Source organism: Sorex araneus, chromosome 6 (genome assembly GCF_027595985.1).
Source record: "Sorex araneus isolate mSorAra2 chromosome 6, mSorAra2.pri, whole genome shotgun sequence".
NCBI lineage: Eukaryota > Metazoa > Chordata > Mammalia > Eulipotyphla > Soricidae > Sorex > Sorex araneus.
In genome coordinates, this window is record NC_073307.1 from 131681263 (window position 1) to 131703710 (window position 22448).

Consider the following 22448-nt stretch of genomic DNA (forward strand, 5'->3'; position numbering starts at 1 on the left):
CGTTCAGAACCCAGACACAGCCATGCTCAAGGCCACTCTCCACATGCTCAGACAAGCCTTACCCATGAAAAAACTGACAGAGGAACCCAAGTATGCAGGACCCGTGGCTGAGATTTCCAAGCTCTCCAAGGCTGCTTGGATCAGGCCTGGGCCTCCTCCACCCAGATCCCCAGTTTACTAGTAGCTTGGCAGTCACACCCACAAACTCACCCCCTGGCACCATGTAATCTCATCAATGGTCAAGAACCAGAGACTATAAAACAAAGTTCCCGGAAGAGAACAAGTCAATCGTTCCTGGAGCACATGGCCACGTTCCTTTATTTATTTATTTATTTATTTATTTATTTATTTATTTATTTATTTATTTATTTTCTCACAGGGTGGTAAGCTACCTGTGATGTATTTGATATGCCCAAAACAGTAACAACAACGTGCTCTCGTGTTCCTGGAGCGAGCAGATGCCATTGGGCTATATTAGCACACGGCAGGGACAAATGAAGATGCTACTGGTGCCCACTCCAGCAAATCAATAAATAATGGGATGACAGTGATACAGTGTGATAGTTAGATATCTTTCAGTCTTAGTTCATGTTTCATTTGCCATGCAGAAATCCTTTAACTTGATGCAGTCTCATTTGTTTATTTTTATTCTGTTGCCTTTTCCAGTGATATTGTACCATTAATGACACCTTTGAGGTCCATATTTTGGAGTGTTCTGCCTAGATTTTCCTCAATGTATTTTATAGATTTTGATCTAATGGACTTTAATCCACTTTCAATTGACTTGTGTAAAGTGTGAGATGCTGATCCAGGTTTAATTTTTTCGCACATGGTTAGCATTATTTGTCGAAGAGGACATTTTTATTCCATTTCATGCTTTCAGTACCTTTGTCAAAAGTTAGATGATCACATATGTGGGAGTTTCTTCTTAGCTATTCTAGTCTGACCCAGAGGTCAGAGAGTGTGTCCTTATTCCAGTATCATAGCACTGGAGCACCGTCATCCCATTGTTCATCTATTTGCTTGAGCAGGTACCAGTAACGTCTCCATTGTGAGACTGGTTGTTACTGTTTTTGGCATATCAAAATTGAATACCCCATGGGTAGCTTCCAACAGCATACTGGTTTGATAACTATGGCTTTATAATATAGTTTCAAATTAAGTAATGAGATACTTCCCACTTTCTTATTTTCAGGGGTTCTTTTTGCTATTTGTGGTCTTTTATGATTCCATACAAATTTTGTTACTGTTCTAAATCCTTGAAGAATGTCATCTGAATTTGTAAAGGCATTATTTTGAAACTTTATTGTAGTTTACGTAATACCATTTTGACAATATTTATTCTTCCAATCCAAGAACATGTAATATTTTTTTCATTTTCTTAGGTTTTATTTCTATTTCTTTCTTAAGTGTTTTGAAATTTCCATGTATAGATCTCCCATCTCTTTTGTTGATTCTAGATACTTTATATTCTTGGACACTACTTTGCATGAGATAAATTCTTTGGTCTCATTCTATGATTTATTATTTGAATATAAAGATGTTAGGAATTTTTATGTATTGACTTTGTAGCTGGCCACTTTGCCGTATTGATTTATTGTTTCTAGATATTGTTCTGTGGACTCTTGGCTTTTCTAAGTATAATTATCATGGTATCTGCAAATAGAGATAATTTGACTTCTTTTCCAATTTGGATCCATGTTTTTATCTTTTCGTTCCTGATTGTTGTAGCTAGGATTTCTAATACAATGTAGAACAAGAGAGGAAACAATGGAAATCCTTACCATCTAATCTCAGTGGGAATGCTTTACAGTTTTAACATTAATAATATTTGCTGTGAGCTTGTTATAAATAGCCTTTACTTACTATCTTGAGGAAGATTCCTTCCATGTTTATGTCAAAATGGATGCTTGATCTTGGTAAAAGCTTTCTCAGCATTGATTTATAAGATCATATGATTATCTTTCCTTTTATTGATGTATTATAGTGATTTGTGTATATTGAACCATCCTTGCATTCCTGGCATAAATCCTACTTGATTGTGCTCTGTGACTTTTTATATGCTTTTGAATTCAGTGTGTTAATATTTTGTTGAGGATTTTTGCATTGATGTTCATCAAGTTGGTTGGTTTGAAGTGTTTTTAAGTTTTCTTTTATGAAAGTGTTTCTCTACTTTGGGTTTCAGTGTAATGTAAGACCTTCATAGAGGGTCTTAGGAAGGATCCCCTTTTCTTCAATACTTTGGAAAAGCTTAAGATTCATTTGCAGTAAGTCTTCTGTGAAGTTTTGATTAAAGTCACCAATAAACAAATCTGGACCTAGATTTTTGTTTGGGGGAAGAGTCTTGATTACTGTTTCAATTTCCTTGCTTTGCTTGTGATTGGCCTGTTCAGGCTTTCCATTTCCTCTTCATTCAGTTTTGAAAGAGTACATGTTTCTAATATTCTGTCCATTTCTCTAGGTTTTCAAACTGATTAGATTTGTTCATAGTAAAATCTCATAATATCTTGGATTTTGGAAGGTTCTGTTGTAATTTCTCCTCATTTTTTTCTGTCCCTATTTGAGTACTCTTTTTTTTTCTTATGAGACTAGCCAAAGGTTTGATTATCTTTTATTCTTTCAAAGAACCAGCTTCTGACTTTATTAATTTTTTGATTGCTTAGTTTCTACAACATTGATTTCTGCTCTGGTTGTTATTATTTTCTTCTTTCTGCTGGTCTTTATATCCAGTTGTTTTTGGTATTACAGATATTTGAAATGTGCATTTAGGTTGTTGATTTTATCTTTTCCTTCTTTTCTAATGTAGGCCAGTATAGCTGTTAGTTTCCTTCTAAGTATGGCTTTAACTATGTCCCATAGGTTTTGATAACTTATTTAATATTAGTCTCAAGGAATTCTTTTTAATATCTAACTTGGTTTCCTCTTTGATCCAGATTTTATTCAGTAGCATTTTATTTAGTCTTTAGGTGTTAGAGTTTCTCCATATGTTCTTTTATGATTAATTTCTGTGAGGCATCATGGTCTGATAGAATACTTAGAATGATTTTTATGGTTTTGAATTTATGTAGATTTTCTGATAGCCTAATATGTGATATATCCTGGAGAATGTTCCATGATGTGCACTAGAGGAGAATGCATATTCAGTTTTTTGAAGATGTAAGGGCCTGTATACATCTACTAGCCCCAAATCTTCTATGTCTTCATTTAGTGCTCTTATGCTTTTACTGACATTCTGTCTAGTAGATCTGTCCAGTGCTGACAGTGGAGTGTTGAAGTCCCCCATTACTACTATTGTGGTTTCTATTCATATGCTTTCTTAAGTTTGCAAGCAAAAGTCTTATAAACTCTGCTGAACTTACATTTGGTGTGCATATGTTAGTTATAGTACTTCTTGATCCTTAATCAATAAGTAGTGTCCATCACTATCTCTATTAGTTTCTTTAAGTTGAATTCTGTTTGGTCTAATATAATTATGACTGTCCCAGCACTTTTTTTTCTGTTTATAGTTGTCTTGTATGATTGTTTTCAATCCTTTCACCCTGACTCATTGTCCATCCTGAAATTTCAATGCATTTCCTGTAAGCAGTCAATGGGTGGATTTTGTTTCCTGTTCCATTCCAACACTGTAAGTTTTTTGATGGGAGAGTTTATTCAGTCCATTGACTTTCAGAGAAACTATTGATGTAAAGGACTGTGCTGCCATTTTACTGTGTGAGATTATTGCTTCTATAATTGGCTGTTTGGTTTATATAAATGTTCTTTCAGTATTTCATTCAGGGTCATCTCAGTTACAGCATAAACTGTTAGCTCTTATTTACCTGAGAATGATTTTATCCTCCCCTCTTATCTAAAGGGGAGCTTTGCAGGGTAGTGGACTCTACGCTGAAAGTTTGTTCAATGAGTAATTTAAACATGTCATTCCACTCATTGCTTTCCTGTACTACTTCATATGAGAGAAGTGATATATTTGTTGTTTTTCTTATACTTAAGGTTTTTCCATTTTCTAGAGCTTTAAGAATTCTCTTTTTTATCTTAATATTTTGATTACAATATGTCTTTGTGTTGTTCTACTTTGGCTTATTTTATTTGGTAGTCTTTGGGCCTCTTAAATCTGTACATCAGCCTTCTTCCAGAGAATCCGGAAGTTATCAGTTATGATCTTTCCCACCACTTATTCTTCACCTTCCCCATTTTCCTCTCCTTCTGGTATTCCTATAATTCAGAGATTGTTCCTCTTCCTATAATCTATAAAGAACCTTAATTCTCTTCCATTTGGGAGCTTCTCTTCTCTTTTGCAGTTTGTTATCAACTCTGCCTTGTACTTTGTCTTCAAGTTCATCTATATGGTTCTCTATCCAGTTCTGATACTATGATCTTTAATTCCTTCAGCTCATTTTGTATGGTGTCTGTTATTCTCTCAATTATTCTTTGAGTTGATCAAATTTCTCATCTAGTGATTGTTCAATTTCACTGGCCCATTTTTTCTTAATTTTGATTGCCAATGCAGTTATTATTGATTTCATGTTCTCATCAACCACACTTGAGAGTTTTAATGAGCCTAGGTTTCTGCCTATATCTGGCACTGCAGTTGGGTTCCTCAGTTTCCCCATTATTCCTTATGTCATGTGGGTTAATATTGGAGACTTAGATTCCCAGTTACTTAATAATTGATCTGTTCAGTTGTTTAGACCAGAGGGTTACTGATAATACCCTGCTATTCCAATTTTTCCAATTTTTTTCTTTACTATGTTGTGCTATTAGACAATGACATGGGTCTTTTGAACTAGTGACTCCATTTAGTTGACTGAGTTATATGATTGCCTGAGGTTAGTGAAGTATGGTTGTCACATACACTGCCTTCATTATGAAAAGTATGTCCAGCAATAATTTCACACTGATGCTAACACATGTGCTCAGTTTGTGGGTTGGAGAATTAGAACTGAAGCCAGAAGGGGTGACTCCCTAATATAGAGGCTATGACCCATGAGGGGGAAGCCTACACGGTCCCAGAAATAAGGTGTTTCATCCAGGTCCTGACTATCATGAGAGAAAGCAGATGAGCAGGGTGGGAAGTTGCCTTTTACTCTTTTGCTACAGAGAGATAGATGCCAGAAGATTTAAGATTTACAAAGTACCTGAAATATCTGGACCATGATATGTGCAAGATCTGTAATTCTTAAATTAATTAACCAATGCATATAATAATGCAAACTTCTGGGGCTGGAGCAATAGCACAGCGGTTAGGGCATTTTCCTTGCACTTGGCCAACTCGGGTTTGATTCCCAGCATCCCATATGATCCCCTGAGCACCGCCAGGAGTAATTCCTGAGTGTACGGCCAGGAATAACCCTTGTGCATAGCCAGGTGTAACCCAAAAAGCAATAATAATAATAATAATAATAATAATAATAATATAAACTTCTTATAGTATCATTTTCATCTCAGTACAAGGCTATAGTTTTCAGTCTTTTCATTTTATTTTGACATTTTGTACCCACTCCATAAATTATTGCTCTATAAGATCATTAGATGAGATGTTTTCATAAACATATGAGAAAAGATAAATATCTTTTCTCATATGTTTATCTTTTCTCATATGTGTGTATATGTGTATATGCATATACATGTGTGTGCATATATATATGTATACTATTGTATGTTTTCATTTTACTCAGTAGTCATTCTTTAGCTTATAGCTGTTTCTTTTTCTTCATCATTTCTCCAGTGTTGTCTACTGGGTATAGGAAATATCTTTTTTACCTTCCTTATTGAATAGTAGTTTAGCTGGTTATAAAATTAGAGGCTGCTACCTATATTCTCTTTTCAATTTTGATATAATTCTAGTGGTTTATTTTTTCTTTTGTTATTTATTTGATAGAGAATGACAGCATAATTGTCATTCTTTTCCAGGAAATCTGATTTTTTTAATTTCAATTACTTTTGCGATCTTGTCTTTGTTAATCATTGTCATTATGAAGCTGCAGGCTCATAATTTTAGACAATTATTAACTAATCTCTTGTTTGTTTACCCTTTCCCTTTCTCTACTTTCATTCTCTGGGAACTTATTTTTTTTAAATTTTTATTGAATCACCATGTGGAAAGTTACAAAGTTCTCAGGCTTATGTCTCAGTTATACAATATTCAAACACCCATCCCTTCACCAGTGCCCATATTCCACCCAAAAACTCCAGTATACCCCCTGCCCCCGCCCTCCCACCCCCAACTGTATAACTGATGAATTTCACTTCATTTTCTCTTTACCTTGATTACTTTCCATATTTCAACACAAAACTCACTATTGTTGTTGGAGTTTACCCCCAAGAAAGACAGCCCTACTACCAAGGAAGCATTTGATAGTTAGTTTTCCATTGCTGAGAATGAAGAGATATGTAGCCCCACTGCTCCAAGTACATAACTCTTTTTTTTCCCTTTTTCCTTTTCCTTTTTTTTTTCCTCATCCCCCTTCCTGCGCCTCATAGTATGGTGAATGCCACGCCACGTTTCTCCCTGAAAATGAGAAACAACTGGGAAAAAGGGATATTTCCTCTTCTTGGCTGGCATGGGGCTGTTGCTTAGTTCACTGTCCAGAGAAATGGCTGCTACTTTAATAACCTTCAATATTTCAACAAAAACTCACTGTTATTATTTGGAGTTCCCCCCGCAAGTCAGACCTGCTAAAAAGGGACTGCTTCATATTGCTGACAATTAAGAGATGTTAAGGTTTTGGATTTCTGTATAAAGTCCAGGGAAAATTCTGTCAGAAATTGCATAGCCCAGCTCACAGTCCCAGTGCATTGCTGTAAGAAGCTGCGCTGGATGCCCAAATGTGTTAGGTCTCTGGAATCAAAGTCTTTAGGTGCAGAGGGTCCTAGGGAACTTATTTTTAACATGTTTTTTTCTCAGATTCCATTTTTTATATTTTTGAAAAACAGTTTTATATTTCTATATATTTATGTTGCCATTCCTGCATTTCTTCAGTTTAAATAATGTCTCTCTTCAGTGGTGCTTCAGAGACCATGCAATCCATTCTTCACATATCAAATTCAAATGGATTTTAGAATTTCTATTTTTTTAAATATGAATCTTTAAATACTTTATTCCACATGAAAAATGCATTACTTATTTCTCATGTTTTATATTAGCTCTGTATTTCTCAAATTATTTTACATGTGGACAAATTGTAGTGGGAATCAATTATTTCAATGTGCAGTTGAAGATCCAATTTAACTTTTGCTTAATCTCATTTAGATGTTATTATCTATCATATAGAATGAGTGTGATAACCCTGGCACAGAGTTTTTCCAGTGCATTTCATGAAATATTTGCTGACTTAAAGTAAGCACTAAAATGTTAACTGTTTTCTCTGAAAGCCAACAGAGAAATCTTTTTAAATGTAAAAACTGACTATATAATTACTTTCAAAATATATTTCATTGTAAATTGTATGTGTATTTTACTTCTAAAACTTTATTAATTAGTTCCCTTTAGTATCATTTGATAGTTTACATATACATGAAAAATTATTTTTCAATGAATATTATTTACATTTTGGATCGAACAGCTAAAATGAAAACAGATGAAAAGAGCAAACTATACAAAGTAAAAATATTTAATTTTGAAAAATCTCATATTTCATAGCTGAAAAGAATAGCTAGTATGTTTTATTATATGACAGCTAAGCTTAAAGCGTTACATAAATTACAACAAAATAAGATTTCATTTTCAATGCATAACAGTTCTCAGAACCTTTGATTATATTAGTTACTGCACTTTATAAGGATTGAGAGGCAATAAGTGATATTAGTTAAATAGTAGAATGCATAATGTTGTGATTAAACTACCAAAAGTCTATCACACAATTAAGTATTTTATGTTATAGCAGAGATTCTAAAGATGTTGCCATTCTAAAAGTGTAGGTTTTCCATTGAAATTATCCCTGAAATATCTGAGGCTCCATACAGAAATAGTTATGATGAATGTGGTAGTAAAGTTAATTCTTTTACCATTAATCCAAATGTTCACAAAAGAATTGGTAGCAAATTTCCATTTTACATTTATTGCCTTGAGAATTACATCTTTTATTTGACACTAACATAACACTCAGTATCTTAATATGTCATCAGAGTGTCAAAATTTCAAACATGCAGAATTGACCATTCTCACTACCAATGTGAAATTATCACGCTGACCAAATTTAGACACTAACTTTTCTATACTAGCAAGACTAAGCAGAAAATATAATGAATTTCTGGTGATCAAAATGGGCCAGGAAAAAAAAGAAGCTAAGAAAATTAAAGCTGTGTTCAAAATTGGTACCTGACCTAAAATGTACTGGTCTCTGTTCTTAAAAGAAAGTGTAGGAAAACCTACACTTTCAGAATGACAACAACTATAGTCTCTGCTGTAACATAGAAAACATAATTGTGTGATATATTTTTGATAGTTTAATCACAATATTATGCATTCTATTATTTAATTAGTATCACTTATTGCCTCTCAATTATTTTATATCAGTCTGTGTATTGATAAAAATTTTATCTAAATTGACTTTTTACCAGCATTCTTTATGTGAAAATTGTAGATGTATATATATATATATATATTTATAGAGAGACACAGACATACATATATGTATATATAAACCAAGGAATTGGCATAGGTTCATGTGAATCAAAATCTCTGGTCTCTGCTTAGCCTTAACAATATTACAAGAACAAATAGGGTACAAACAAACACAAGTTCCATAAACTCATTCTTTAAATGAGAAATTCTAATGTGATATAATTTTTGATTTCAGTAGCTTCTTCCCAAGTGTTGTACATGGTGTAATAAAAATAAATCTTATCCTCTATGTTTGCGTTTATTTGTTTCTGTGAGGTCTCTAATTATGTAAAGAAATTTCACAATCTAGGCCAATTGCATTATCAAGTACCCTTTCTTTCCACTAAAATAAGTAATACATTTCTGTTTATTCTCCTTGGCTCTGTGTATTCCATACACTTCACTGTATCACTGTCATCCCATTATTCATTTATTTGCACCAGCCGGCACCAGTAACATCTCCATTTGTCTCTGTCATGTGCTACTGTAGCCCAATGGTATACTGGGGGCTCATTCAGGGTCAGGGGAATGAGGATCATCATTGTTACTATTTTTGGCATATCACATACTCCAAGGGTAGCTTTACAGGCTCTGCCATGCAAGTGGGATACTCTCCGTAGCTTTCTGGGCTCTCCGAGAGGGACGCAGGCTTTTGGGGCAATCTCTGATTGCCTTTACAGGTGTTCCAGGCATTTGTTTTGAAATCTAAAAATATTCCAGAAATATCATCAAAAAAATCTTCATGAGGATAAGAGTAAACTTGCAATTTGGTTCCCTAGAGAAGAAATCTCTGGGGAGTGGGAGAAGAACCCTCAGAATCACAGCAGCTACATAACTTCATCACGGTATTTGATCATAAGGTATTAAGAGTTCATAACATATACAACAGCCTACCAAAAATTTTCTAATGGTTTTTGTTAGAGCCACTACATTTGTTATTCATGTTCATATTAAAAAAGAACATAACACACTTAAATGGTAAAAAAATAACATAACACACTTAAATGGTAAAAAACAACATAACAATTTTGACACCAAATATAAGATACAGTAGGATATGAGATAATGGAATGGAATGTGTCAAAAGGCCTGTATTTGAATCCCACTTCTCTGTTTTCAGCTCTGTGAATCTGGAAAAGTAACATAGATGTGAGGGCGATCTGGCTGCGATATCTGTCACCCCACTGATCACCAGGGTTGATTCGGCTGATCTGGCTGGTTAGGCGGGTGTCCCTTTCCTCCCTCACTGATCCATGTGTGTCCCTCCCAAAGATGTGCACTCACTTGAAGCGGACAGCCTTCCCCGAATAGAGACGAACCGGTCTTCGGCCAAAGGTATATGAGTAGCTGCGCTCCTCTGCTAGAACCTCCAATCTAGCTCCATACACTTATGACTCTAAAAATGTATCACTCAATATTGCGTATAAAAGATGATTAATGGGGGCTGGAGCGATAGCACAGCGGGTAAGGCGTTTGCCTTGCACGCGGTTGACCCGGGTTCGATTCCCAGCATCCCATATGGTCCCCTGAGCACCGCCAGGGGTAATTCCTGAGTGAAGAGCCAGGAGTAACCCCTGTGCATCGCCAGGTGCGACCCAAAAAGCAAAAAAAAACAAAAAAAGATGATTAATGGACTGAGATCCGTAATCTCATTCTAGAAAGTGAAGTTGCAGATATGTCAAATCTTTAAGGTTTTGAATGTCTAAAATTTCTATTATTGTCAATGCATATCATTTGGGTTATCTGAAATTTTTATATATATTGTAATATAGACATTATACATTGAGATCTAGTATATATTGATATATTGTATCTGCATTTTTAGGCATTTTACAGATCTTAATCACTGTAATGCAATTTGATATATTGTCTAAATGTATTTCCACATTCAATTTCATCCAAAATCTGGATTCTTCTAGGAATGCCAGTTACTGAGCTAAATTAGTGAAATTAGAAAAAAATACATAAAATTAGGGTTTGAGAACCTTAACAAAACAGACTCCAAATACCAGCATATGTATTTACTGTCAGATTCCAATATTTCTAATAAAGATATGCTGTGGATGCTTGTGTATGATAGTCAGAGAGAGAAATACTCAATAAAGCCTATTAAACAGTCTTGGATCTACAAATTCATGCTAATATCACTTTATCATCACTATTAAAAATAAATTCTATAATACATATTATATGCAATTAAACTATTGACTAAATTAACAAACTAAGTTCTTGAAGTTGTGTGAGAAAATGTACAACCAATGTATTCTACTAGGAAATGGTGGCTTCATCACATTTAGCTTGAAATAATAAATCAAAAGCTACTGATTCATTGTTTTCTGTGCATAACATTAGAATCAGCAATTAAAACAAGAACAGAAAATATAGTTAATTTAAATGATGCTTAGAGATGAAATAATTTTATGACAGTACATTTTATGAAATCTGTTGTTGCAAATGATGGTTTAAAGCAGATGATGATGATGAGTGATAGATATTATTTTTTGACATATAATTCACAAACAATTCATCTATTTAAAATATTCAATGATGTTCAGAATATTCAGGGCTTATGTTACACAGTAGATTTCACACTTTTTATAACCTCAAAGAAAAAACAGATAAGGAAAAATCATTCCTATATCTTGTCTAACAAATCTCAAGTCTAACAAAACACAAATCTGTTTTCTATTTGCTAATCTGCATAATTTTGACATCTCATGAAATTATGTAACACTTCACTTTTGAACCAACTTCTTTCCTGGGGGGCCATACTCCGAGGTACTCAGGCCTTACTGCTGGTGGGTCTCAGGGTACCATATAGGGTGCTGAGGCTCCAACCCCAGTTAACTGCATAGTCCTATCCACTGTACTATAGCTCTGACTATAATTTCTTAAACTTAACACACTGTTTTCAAAATCCCATTCATTTCACCACTTATTCTTTTTATTTCTGAATAATGTGCCATTACAAATACATACCACAGATTAGTCATCCACTCAGTAATTGATAGGATAATGAGTCATTTCCAATATGACTATTATGAATGATGTCATATTATAAACATTTGATTTCATGTTTCCTATTTCATTTAATTTCCTCCCATTTATATGGACTGGTCTTTTCAGATTGTTTTAGTGTTTCAGATTGTTTCATTCTGCCTTATGAGCAAGGTGGAGGATGATTAGGGTGCTCCCATTCTGAACTTATCCCACATGGGTAGAACCTCTGGCCTAAGACCAAGAACTGAGCAGAAGGAAGGAGCTTCCAACTTTTCAACAGCTCTTGCCTAGTTTATTTCATCAGGGATCTGGGAAAGATGAGAAATGCTAATGGAATGTTCTTTTAGGGGAGTTGTCAGAGCTTTCAGCTAGGAGGCCGAGGGAGAGAGAGTTCCATTCCCTTGGCCAACTAGTGAAGCTACTCTTAGCTGAAACTAGGGGATTACCTGAGGCAAGTCATAGCATGGCTCAAATGAGCAGACTCTACTCTCTCTTTTTTCTTTTTTAAAGATTTGAATAAATTATTTTAAAAATAATTTTACCAGGTTATGTTTGTTTTAATGAAAAGTAAGTCCATGGAGTTCCTCACGCCACCATTCCAGAAGAGCAATGTCCATATGAGTCTTTGGATATTTTTCCATAAGTGCTATGCTCAAGTCTATTCATTTCCAGTGGCACTGTGATGACCATGCCACCCAGTCGCACTGTTCAATCACACTCGTGGTAACTTCCCAGCTCTTCAAATTGTAAATAAGTTATTTTTACAAAACCAAACCATACCTAGAATTCCTTGGTGCATAAGTATTGAATTTGAGTAGTTAGAGGAGAATCTGTTCTAACAAGTAATCTTCTAATTTTTTTAATAAAGGAGAATTATATAAATGAAGTACTAAAAAATATCTTACAGGCTGACAATTTTAAACTGCAACCCACAACTGTATGAAATTATCTGACAGGCAGGATTGTGATGCTCATGAAAAGAAATAACAGAGAATATTAATATGATCCCATTCTTTAAAGGCAGCATTAGACTTTTTGCATATTTAAGAACAATATATAAATTATTCAAACTGAATTTTACAAGTGTTGTGGAGTGTTGATGATTTTATTGAGATTAAGGAGGCTCCTTTGAGTGAGTTTTCATAAAATATGTTTTATTTTTGACTGGTTGCTTTTTAAACAATGGCACGCATCATTTTGATCAACCAATGGGTCTTAAATGCAGTGCCAAACCCACTATTTGATGCAGATATAACAGACTTGTTATTTTATTTGGCTAAACTAAATCCACTAAATTTTACATACAATTTACAGGGCTAAAAATAACCTAGAGTAGCATTTCTGCTCAAATTAGTCTATTAAAAATGGCACAAAAATTAAAAAAAACAATGAAATGGCTTCAAACAATGCATTAACTCTAGCAATTCTGAGTGGCCATATTCATTCACACAAATGAAGACTGTTCTACTCATCTTCCCAGAAAAAGAAAATAAAATTTTCAAACATGTTTATACCATTAGCAGTGTAGTTCTGTACACCATTTTTTCACTCAGTCTTTAAAAATCTGGAATTTTGTTGAGATCAGAATATTACTACTACACATTTTTAAAAAAACAAAACAAAAATAACATAACTTTCTTTTTGCAAGGGGACAGGGGTATTGGGCCATACCCAGAAGAACCTCAGGGCTTAGTCCTATAGTACTTGGGAGAACAATTCAAGGTTGGGCACATACAAGACAAGCATTTTAACTTCTGTATTGTCTTTTTCTTGGGGCATGCAACACAGACAGCATTTATAAAATGACTTAGCACATTTATATACAACTTTTGTTTTTCTCATCAAATTCTAGACCTGAATCAAAACAAAACAGAGATTTTTAGGAAATATCACAATATGTGATTTTCTATTATTTATTATATGGTCGTAAACTGCAAGGATTTCTGGGTAAGAACGTTTCAACTGAAGTTACTTCACCTAACGTATTGATTAATAAACTCTATATATCTTAACAGAAAAATGATGCAAGGGGATGGGGGAAAGCCACACAAGGCAGTGCTCCAGGCTTAGTACTGGCTCTATGCTCAGGTAGAACTTCTGGTGGGAAACCGGAGTATATGTGATGCCCAGATAGAATTCTGGGTCACCCGTGTGCAAGACAAACATCTTACCCTCTCTACTATCTTTCAGGCCCCCTAAAGGAAGTATGGCTCCTTTTATTAGGAGATTAAAAAAAAACTTGAATTAATCTTAATGTGAAACTTTGATTGGAAAGGCTAAAAATTATAGATTACAGATTTAGTAGTAAATTCTCCTTTATCATTTTCTATATAATGCACAGTTTTAACCACTCTAGTCACTAGTATAAATCTTGCTTTCACTATCAAACACAGAAGTTTTACCAAAAGCCCAAATACAGGAGTTATTTTTGGGTACTTTGATGTTAATTGCAACTAACAGGAAAAAAATTGTTGCATTAGGCTTTTCATGTAACTGAGAAAAGTGGTGACTTGTTTTTTTACCAAAAGTTCTTTCTAAGAAGTAAGTTAGAAAAATTTATAAGCTTAGCTAAAGACTGTAAGAACTGCCCTTCAATGAGATGAATCTGGATCTTCAATCACAGGTGATTCATCCAGGGATTACCTTTAGCAAAATACTAAAATCACAGTGTTCTCTGTTTTAGTAAGAAGGTAATAGTAGCATAGAAAGACCATGGGGTGGGTGAGACTGGGACTGTGGCTCAAGCGGTAGGGAACAGGCCTTGCATACACAAGACCTTTCTGCGTTCATTCCCTATATCACATGTCCTCAACTCCTGATAAGGATTTATGTTGTCACTGTTGATGTTGCCCCCTTTCTTTCTACAATAGAAAAAAGTAGAAAGAAAAGACATTGGCATTTAAAATGAATTGGATGTCCCCAAAATTGATATGTTGATGTCTTAACCCACAATTTAATGACCTTTGACAACTGAGCCTTTGGAAGGTAATTTGATCCTCATAAACAAGAGCATTGCCCTGTAAAGAAGAGAGACAAGAGACAATCTATGATTGACATTACATATTTTATGGCATTTTGTAATAAAACCCAATGGAATATACAGAACTGGCCCTCAAAATTTTTCATTCAATTTCAGTTATGCTTCCTACCAGCTACATGATTTTAAATAAGTTATTTTATTTCTTTGAATATTAATTTCTTTATTATTCAAAGGAAACAGACAGTACACAACACATTCAACAAAGTGTTTGTTGCAAATTAGTTGACCCACAAGCAATTTTCTCCACTGGTATTTCTAGCCCCTCTTATACTACCTCCATTCAGAAAACTTCTGTAGATTGTCTTTTATTCAGTGGGTTACAGAATTACTGATCACTTGCTATATTTGAAATATGCTCTAGATAATATGATTACATTCTAATGGCAGCCTCTGAAACAATGACTAAAACATAAAGCAAAGATAGATATTTAAAAATGGGCCAATGAAAATACAATTTGAGGGGAGCTGAAACTGAGAATTTCATAGTTGGACCATGTAGATAATTGCTCCAATAAGTACACAGAGAAAATCCACCAAATCTAAACGAGAAAATCCGTAGTGTGAATTATTCATAGTTATTACAAAAGCTGTATAGAAAACTGAACAAACTCAGGTTGAAAAAATATATATGAATCTCCACCTAAAAATAGCACAAAACTCTACAAAATAAACAAATGTACCTGAGTCTATAAGAACTTATATTCTAATAACTGGATAGACATCCAGATAAACATTCAGTTTTCTGGCAGAAATATTCAGGCAGGGCTATCAGCCAATTCAAATGCCTGAGGCTCTAGTGTAATGAGTGAAGTAAATAAAATAAAAGATAAAGGGGATAAAGGATAACTAGGGGACAGGAGGTTTCATGAAGAAGATAAACAGGATACCATATCTATCCTTTTGTTCCCACTGAGAACAAAGGATACATGTGCTATGTTTCAACCTTAAATAATCAATTTTCATTATACATTCTTTTCATTTTTTATTAATATATCATGATTTACAAAGTTACTCATAGTTGAGTTTTACATGTACTATGTTCCAACACCACTCCAAACACTAGAATCAACCTATGTTGATCAGCATAGATCAACACCACTAGCCCTTTGGAATAGATAGCTCTTTTTTGGGGTTTGGTTTGTGCATTTTAGAATGTTTAATAACAGACCTGAGCCAAAGTGATTAGATATTAGTAGCAATACCATGCCTCCCCATCTCCAACCAGAAGTATCCATGGATATTGTGAAATGCTTCTTTTTATTGGTCAAGAGTCAGCAGATGGGTATCTGAGTTTCAGAATAGTGAGACTGGAGAAAGAGTAATGGGAGTGCAAAGATGCATGTAAAAGTAATACGTTCAACTGCCATTCATCTAAAGTAGAGGTCCCCAGTATATCAGAAATTCTCAATTCAAAATTCATGAACTGTATTGTAGGTTCTCTACACGTAACTTAAGATTCATGATATGTTTACAATAACATCAGAAAATTCTCAATTACTTATAAGCACATGAAGTGAGGAAGACTTTTATGTTTTACTCCAACCTCCTTTCACAAGAGTCACATGACAGGAAGATGAGAACATTCATTCATTTATCCATTCACTACTTCATTCAGTCTACAAATGTCTAATTAGAACCTAGACGTTAGAGAAGAGAAGCACTGGGGGAATACTGAAGGTCTTGTGTAGTAGATCTATTTGGAGAGCAATCATAATTAGATCTTACAAATAATGTTTTAAAGGAAAGGTAGCATATGATGTTTATTGTATAAAGGTTAAAAGTAATGTCAGTCAGTTAAGAAAGTCTTCATGGCAAAAATAACATTTGAAATGAAATCTAGGTGTAGAGCAGAAGTAGAGCAGAAGCCAAAAGGTGAAGATTGGATTTCAGTGGTAGGACATTTGCCTTACACGTATGAGGCCCTGAATTTGGTCCCCAAGTATGTCCCGCAAAGCAATATGAAGAAAAATGTTTAAAATGTATAGGTGCCAATTAGGGAAAGATGAGAGGCAGAAAACATAGTTCACCAGGGTGGACCTAGAAGGTAAGGAAACCGGAGCCCAAGAAAGTCGATTAAAATGAAGTAGAGATCCATTTTAACAAAACTCCAGAGCTAGAATTGCTATGATAAAAACAACTGATTGCTTAGCAAGGAGGAAAAAGGTTCATTTTCATTACATCAAGTTGTTCTTTATATGGTTAAAGATTAGACATGTTTAAAAAATCTGCTTCTCACTGCTCCTCACCACCTCCTAAATCTTTTCTTCACAGAAGTAGAAGGATTATTGAGGGGAAGTTGTCTGGTTGTTCTCTTGTATCAGATTAATTTTCTTTATCCCCCATATGCCAATCGTTACACAGACTGTTCTAAATTTTGATCTGGTGCATTATTGATGAGCTCTTAAAAAGAGATTAGAACAATGTTCTCCCACTCTCTTTCTGGGAAAAAAAAATTATGTAAAAAAGAACTAACAATTTGACTAATCTGAACCATCCATTTAATCAGTAAATCATATTTATAGCACATACTTTTTTGTCAAGACTAATATTAGTTTGATAGAAAATATCTTTGAGAAACTACTTTGTATAAATCAGTATTCTAGCTTGATTTGATGCCTGCTACAAATTGATTTATCTGACATTTGATTAGATTTATATTACTATTTCATGACTAGAATTCTTAATTTGGAAAAAATTGCTCTTAGCTAATTTTAATTCTAAAGATCTCTTTCAGTTAATAGTGCTTCATATTGGACAGGTCTAAATTTCTTTGAGGAAATGATTTTAGTCTGTATCTGTCTTTTAGAGTACATTGAAGAATTTTCATTTTTACCAATGCTAGTTTTTATTATTAACTGTTAAAATACAGTCTTAATAGCATTAAATTTGCTTGAATTTGAACACTTGGAACAAGAATTGAAGTTCTGTAATTTTCAAGTGCAACGATATAAGTCAGTTTGTTTTCATTTAACATTTCTGCTCATAGGCAGACATAAGCAGTAAAACTACAAGAGAGAAGTTATTTGTCTAGGAATAATCTTAGTTAATGTCATAAATGTAAATAGCAATTAACTAATTTAAATTAATTAGATTAAATGCGGGGTTTAAATAATTTTAACTCATTGATAACTCATTTTAATTTTATAAATGCCTTTTAAAAATTACTCTAAACACAAATTCTGAAGCAATACACGATTACAGGAATTTTTAAAAAATCAGTTAAAGAGGAGAAGAAAAGTACATTTAATATCATAATATAAGAGGAAATCCTGTTAACTCTCTTCTTTTTGTTCTTCTAGATATTCTTATTTTTATGTTTTTTTAATCAAAATGAAATAAAATCATATGTTACTTTATAACCTGCCTGTTTTCCAGAATAAAGCTATTAATGTTCTACAATATGCTATGTAGTAATAAAATGTATTTTTAATGTAACCATTCTCCAAATGTTGGGCACTCACATTGTTTCTAAAGTATGACATGGGATAAAGCAATCCTTGTGAATATTTTTCAGACTTTGGCCTACTTCCCTTCATTTTCTTTTTCTGCGGGTTCACTGTCCTACCAGTTGCCCCCTCTCAAGTCTTAAATCATGTCCTCCATGTACCTGATTTTCCCTGTAGCTGCCTTGGAATATTCTGGGGTATTACAGGGTTCCAAGTGGTTCCCAGTTGAGAAATATTGCTATAAAGAAGAGATACGCACACATAAATTTGCATTTCACTCATTTTCTTATTATAGAGATGCTGTCACTAACATACCATATTTTGAGAAGCCATCCCGTTTCTTCTAACTGGTACTATCTGTATCATTTTGCTGAATATTTTGCAGAACTCTGGAAGCCATTTAGTCTAACTAAGGATAGGGTGGAAGTCCAAGGAGTTAACATACCTAAACATAAATATCAAACAATGGCTTTCAAGAGTCAATATTTAATACTCTTAATTCCATTTCTTCTTAGGTACATACTTACACTGTTTCCAATTATCATCTCCATGGGACTCATCTCCCAAAAAAAAAGTACTATGGGTTATTACAGCCTTCATTGAATGTCAAATAAATTACTTGTATTTAATTTTTTATATGTATTATTTCTGAGTGAGTCTAAATTAAGTCACTAAAATCAATACCAAGGAACAAAATAGTTAAATTAAAAGAAAAATAAATTTTAAGGTTTTTTTAAATATATTTTAATAGGTTGACCTCTTTTCATCATATCAAAAGGTAGATATTATATTGCAATTCCATAGAGTTATAAAAAGAAATTTGTTTTAGATTTCTCTAATTAGACTGGAAACCATGTTTTTAAATGATTTGTAAAATCTCTTCTAATGTTAGGAACATTAACTCCTTTTTTTACTCCCATATTAAAATGAGCCAGCTTGAATTTTTTTGTACTCGCATAGCATTTAACTTCCAGCCAGCTTTTTAAAAAATTCCCTTTCAATTGTGCCTTCCACACTATAGGATATGCTTCTTTTTATTGGCAAACTTCTGTTAATAAATAAATTCCTGGTTTTTGCTATACTAGTTCTGTTCTATTATTCAGATGTCAACCAACATGAGTGCTAAATACAAAATTTTTGGAAATAAGAAGCAAGAGTATACTGACAACACTATGGATGCATATACTGACAACACTATGGATGCATTATCTAATTCTAAATTACATAATCTCACTGCATTCCTACCATCTCATCTAAGAAATAGGAATTTATCTGTTTTCTTGCAGGCAATATGTATATAAACTGACTTTACTCTCTACCTGAGCTTTCAGACACAATTACTATCAATATACAAACTACTATTAATTCAAGCCTCAAAAACCAATAATTTCTATGAATAATTTAACCTTTTATTCTCTTTTTTTTTTTTTGCTTTTTGGGTCACACCCAGTGATGCTTAGGGGTTACTCCTGGCTTTGCACTCAGGAATTACTCCTGGCAGTGCTGGGGGGACCATATGGGATGCCGGGGATCGAACCCGGGTTGGCCGCGTGCAAGGCAAACGCCCTACCCGCTGTGCTATCGCTCCGGCCCCATAACCTTTTATTCTCTTTTGCAATTCAGCCTTTGAGATCTTATTTTAACCCAGATTAAAACAATTCAGACCTTATGACTTTTTAAAAGAATTTTTATTTTGAAACACAAACACCGTGACCTTATGTGACAGTGTATGTGTTGTGCTATTCCCCAGTTTGCAGAAGTGGCATTCTTTGGCTTGATAGTTCTGTATCATTAAGAATTCTGATTGGTCAGACGGACTGTTTAGACCATTTATTGTACAATTTTGTATTATTACTAATCCACTTTCCTATTTTAACTGTCAAAATAATTTTCAAATCTTGGTTTCTGCCTCTCCACACAGGGCCAACATCTTTCATCAGAAAACATGAAAAACAATTAAGCTTCAACAACTGGCAGGTCAGAAAAGTCAAATAATTTCTAGATTCATCTTCTTCTCCAGGTTCTCACCTCATTGTGTCTCTAAACCCTTTTGCATCAGGGCCTTTATAACAGCAAGTTCATGGCTGGCCTCAGGCACTAATGAAAGCTGAGAAAGATAAAGGGGCACTTTCCACACAAACTATCCTCCTAGCCAACTGTAATTTTCAACTCGGCGTAAGCCTAAGTAGATCAGAAGAAGTTTCTGTCTCATTTTGTACTCTCCTGACCAACCAAAACATAAAGATAACAGCAATATACTTCTTTTTTGGCGGGGGGGGGGGGAATACCCACTCTATTACTCCTGGTTCAGCACTTAGGCATCACTCCTGATGGACTCAGGGAACCATATGGGATGCAGAGGATCGAACTCAGATCAGCCACTGCAAAGCAAATTCCCTACCTGCTGTACTACTTCTCCAGCCCCATGGTCTTGTGTTTATTCTCATAGCTTTTGTTTTTTAGTGGGAGGGAGCTTTTGGGGTCACACCCGAGGATCCACAGGGGTTACTCCTGGCTTTGCACTCAGGAATTATTCCTGGTGGTGCTCGGAGGACCATGTGGGATGCTGAGAATCGAACCCGGATCAGCCGTGTCCAAGGCAAATGCCCTACCCACTGTACTATCACTCCAATCCCCAGCAGCAATATACTTTTATCATGGTTATTACATACTTGTGATTTTCAAAAAATATAAGATTTTCAAGAATCATTTCAATTAATTCTAGCAACCATATGAAGTACAGACTATTGTTACTTCCATTTTATATATGAATGAACTGAACTGTAGAAGCGTTCAGTAACCCAGTAGCCAAAGACCCTCAATAGCCAAAGGAACTGCTTCCAAATTTACACTGATGCAACATAAATATGGATTATGTGCTTGTAAACACTAACACTATGTTCTAAATGATAGGTAAAGTTAAAAGCAATAAACTAGTGATAATAATTTATGTACATATAATAGGAGACAGTCTATAGTTGTAATGTCTTCAGTTATAAGTTAAGATGACTTCGAAACAAAATTAGTTTAAAAACATATTGACTAGGAAGAGAAAATTTATATATAAAATGCCCACCTATATGCCTAAAGGTGAAAATTTCCATATACATATGCGTGTGTGTGTGTATACTCCTAGGTCTCTTTATTAAGCATACTGGCAAATATTTTAAAAACAGTGTTATTTACCAGAGAAACAGAAAATTTCACATTTATATTTGATGCAAAAATATTTCTTCTTTTGGAAGAGATTTGGTGTTAGAAATTGTCTATTTTTTACCCCAATAACTTTATAACTAAGATTGTATTGCAAGTAAATATGATATGCACTGAGTTTTATTTACAGGGATGAACATTACAACATTGACTATGATCACTGTATCATTGTCATCCCGTTGCTCATCAATTTGCTCGAGCAGGCACCAGTAACATCTCCATTGTGAGACTTGTTGTTACCGTTTTTTGCATACCGAATATGCTATGGGTAGCTTGCCAGTCTCTGCTGTGTGGGCAGGATACTCTCGTAGTTTGCTGGACTCTGCAAGAGGGACAGAGGAATCGAACCCTGGTCGGCCTCATGCAAGTCAAACACCCTAATTGCTGTGCTATCCTAGTCATATTGAGAAAAAAACAAAAAACAATTCCAAGTGTCCAAAATAGAGCTGGATAAAATAAGAAGCATCCAAATAACAATATAGTGATCATTTAAAATTACATGTTGAAAAAGTTTAATGACAGAAATACTAATGAGATAGTTAAGTAAAAAGACTTACAAAACATTACCTACAATATAAACTTGCATTGCATATACATATCTCAGTAGGAGCAGAAAAATATCCACAAAAATATCACATTTGTACCTAAAAAATTTAATAAAATTAGTTTAAAATCATTGCCCCACTTCTGATATAATCTAATTGTACATGTCTTACACATAAGTCAATATATGGCAATTGTAGAAAGTGCCTGGAGCAAGTTATTTATATCCCACTTATCTGTAGGAAAGCATCCAGCTCTTTGGGGCGGGGCAGTCTTCCATCTGGGATAGTTAATTAGTGTTGATAGCTTCAATCTGTAACTTTGCTATTTTGCTTAAGTGAGAATTGTCTCTGTAGAGTGTCAGCTTGTTTTAGAACTATATGCTTTAAGGTCTTTTTTTAAAAAAAGAATCATGGTTTTGTATGTTATATCTCATTTAAATTCAAGATCCTAAACAAATAAGTATAGAAATAAAGAAATGAACTGAAGGGGAACAGAAGAAAAGAGAAGGAAAATTCATTGTTTATTCCCCTAGGTCACAAAATATCAATATGACGATAAATATTTAAGGACATCTATTCAAATGTTTCACCATGCAGATGAG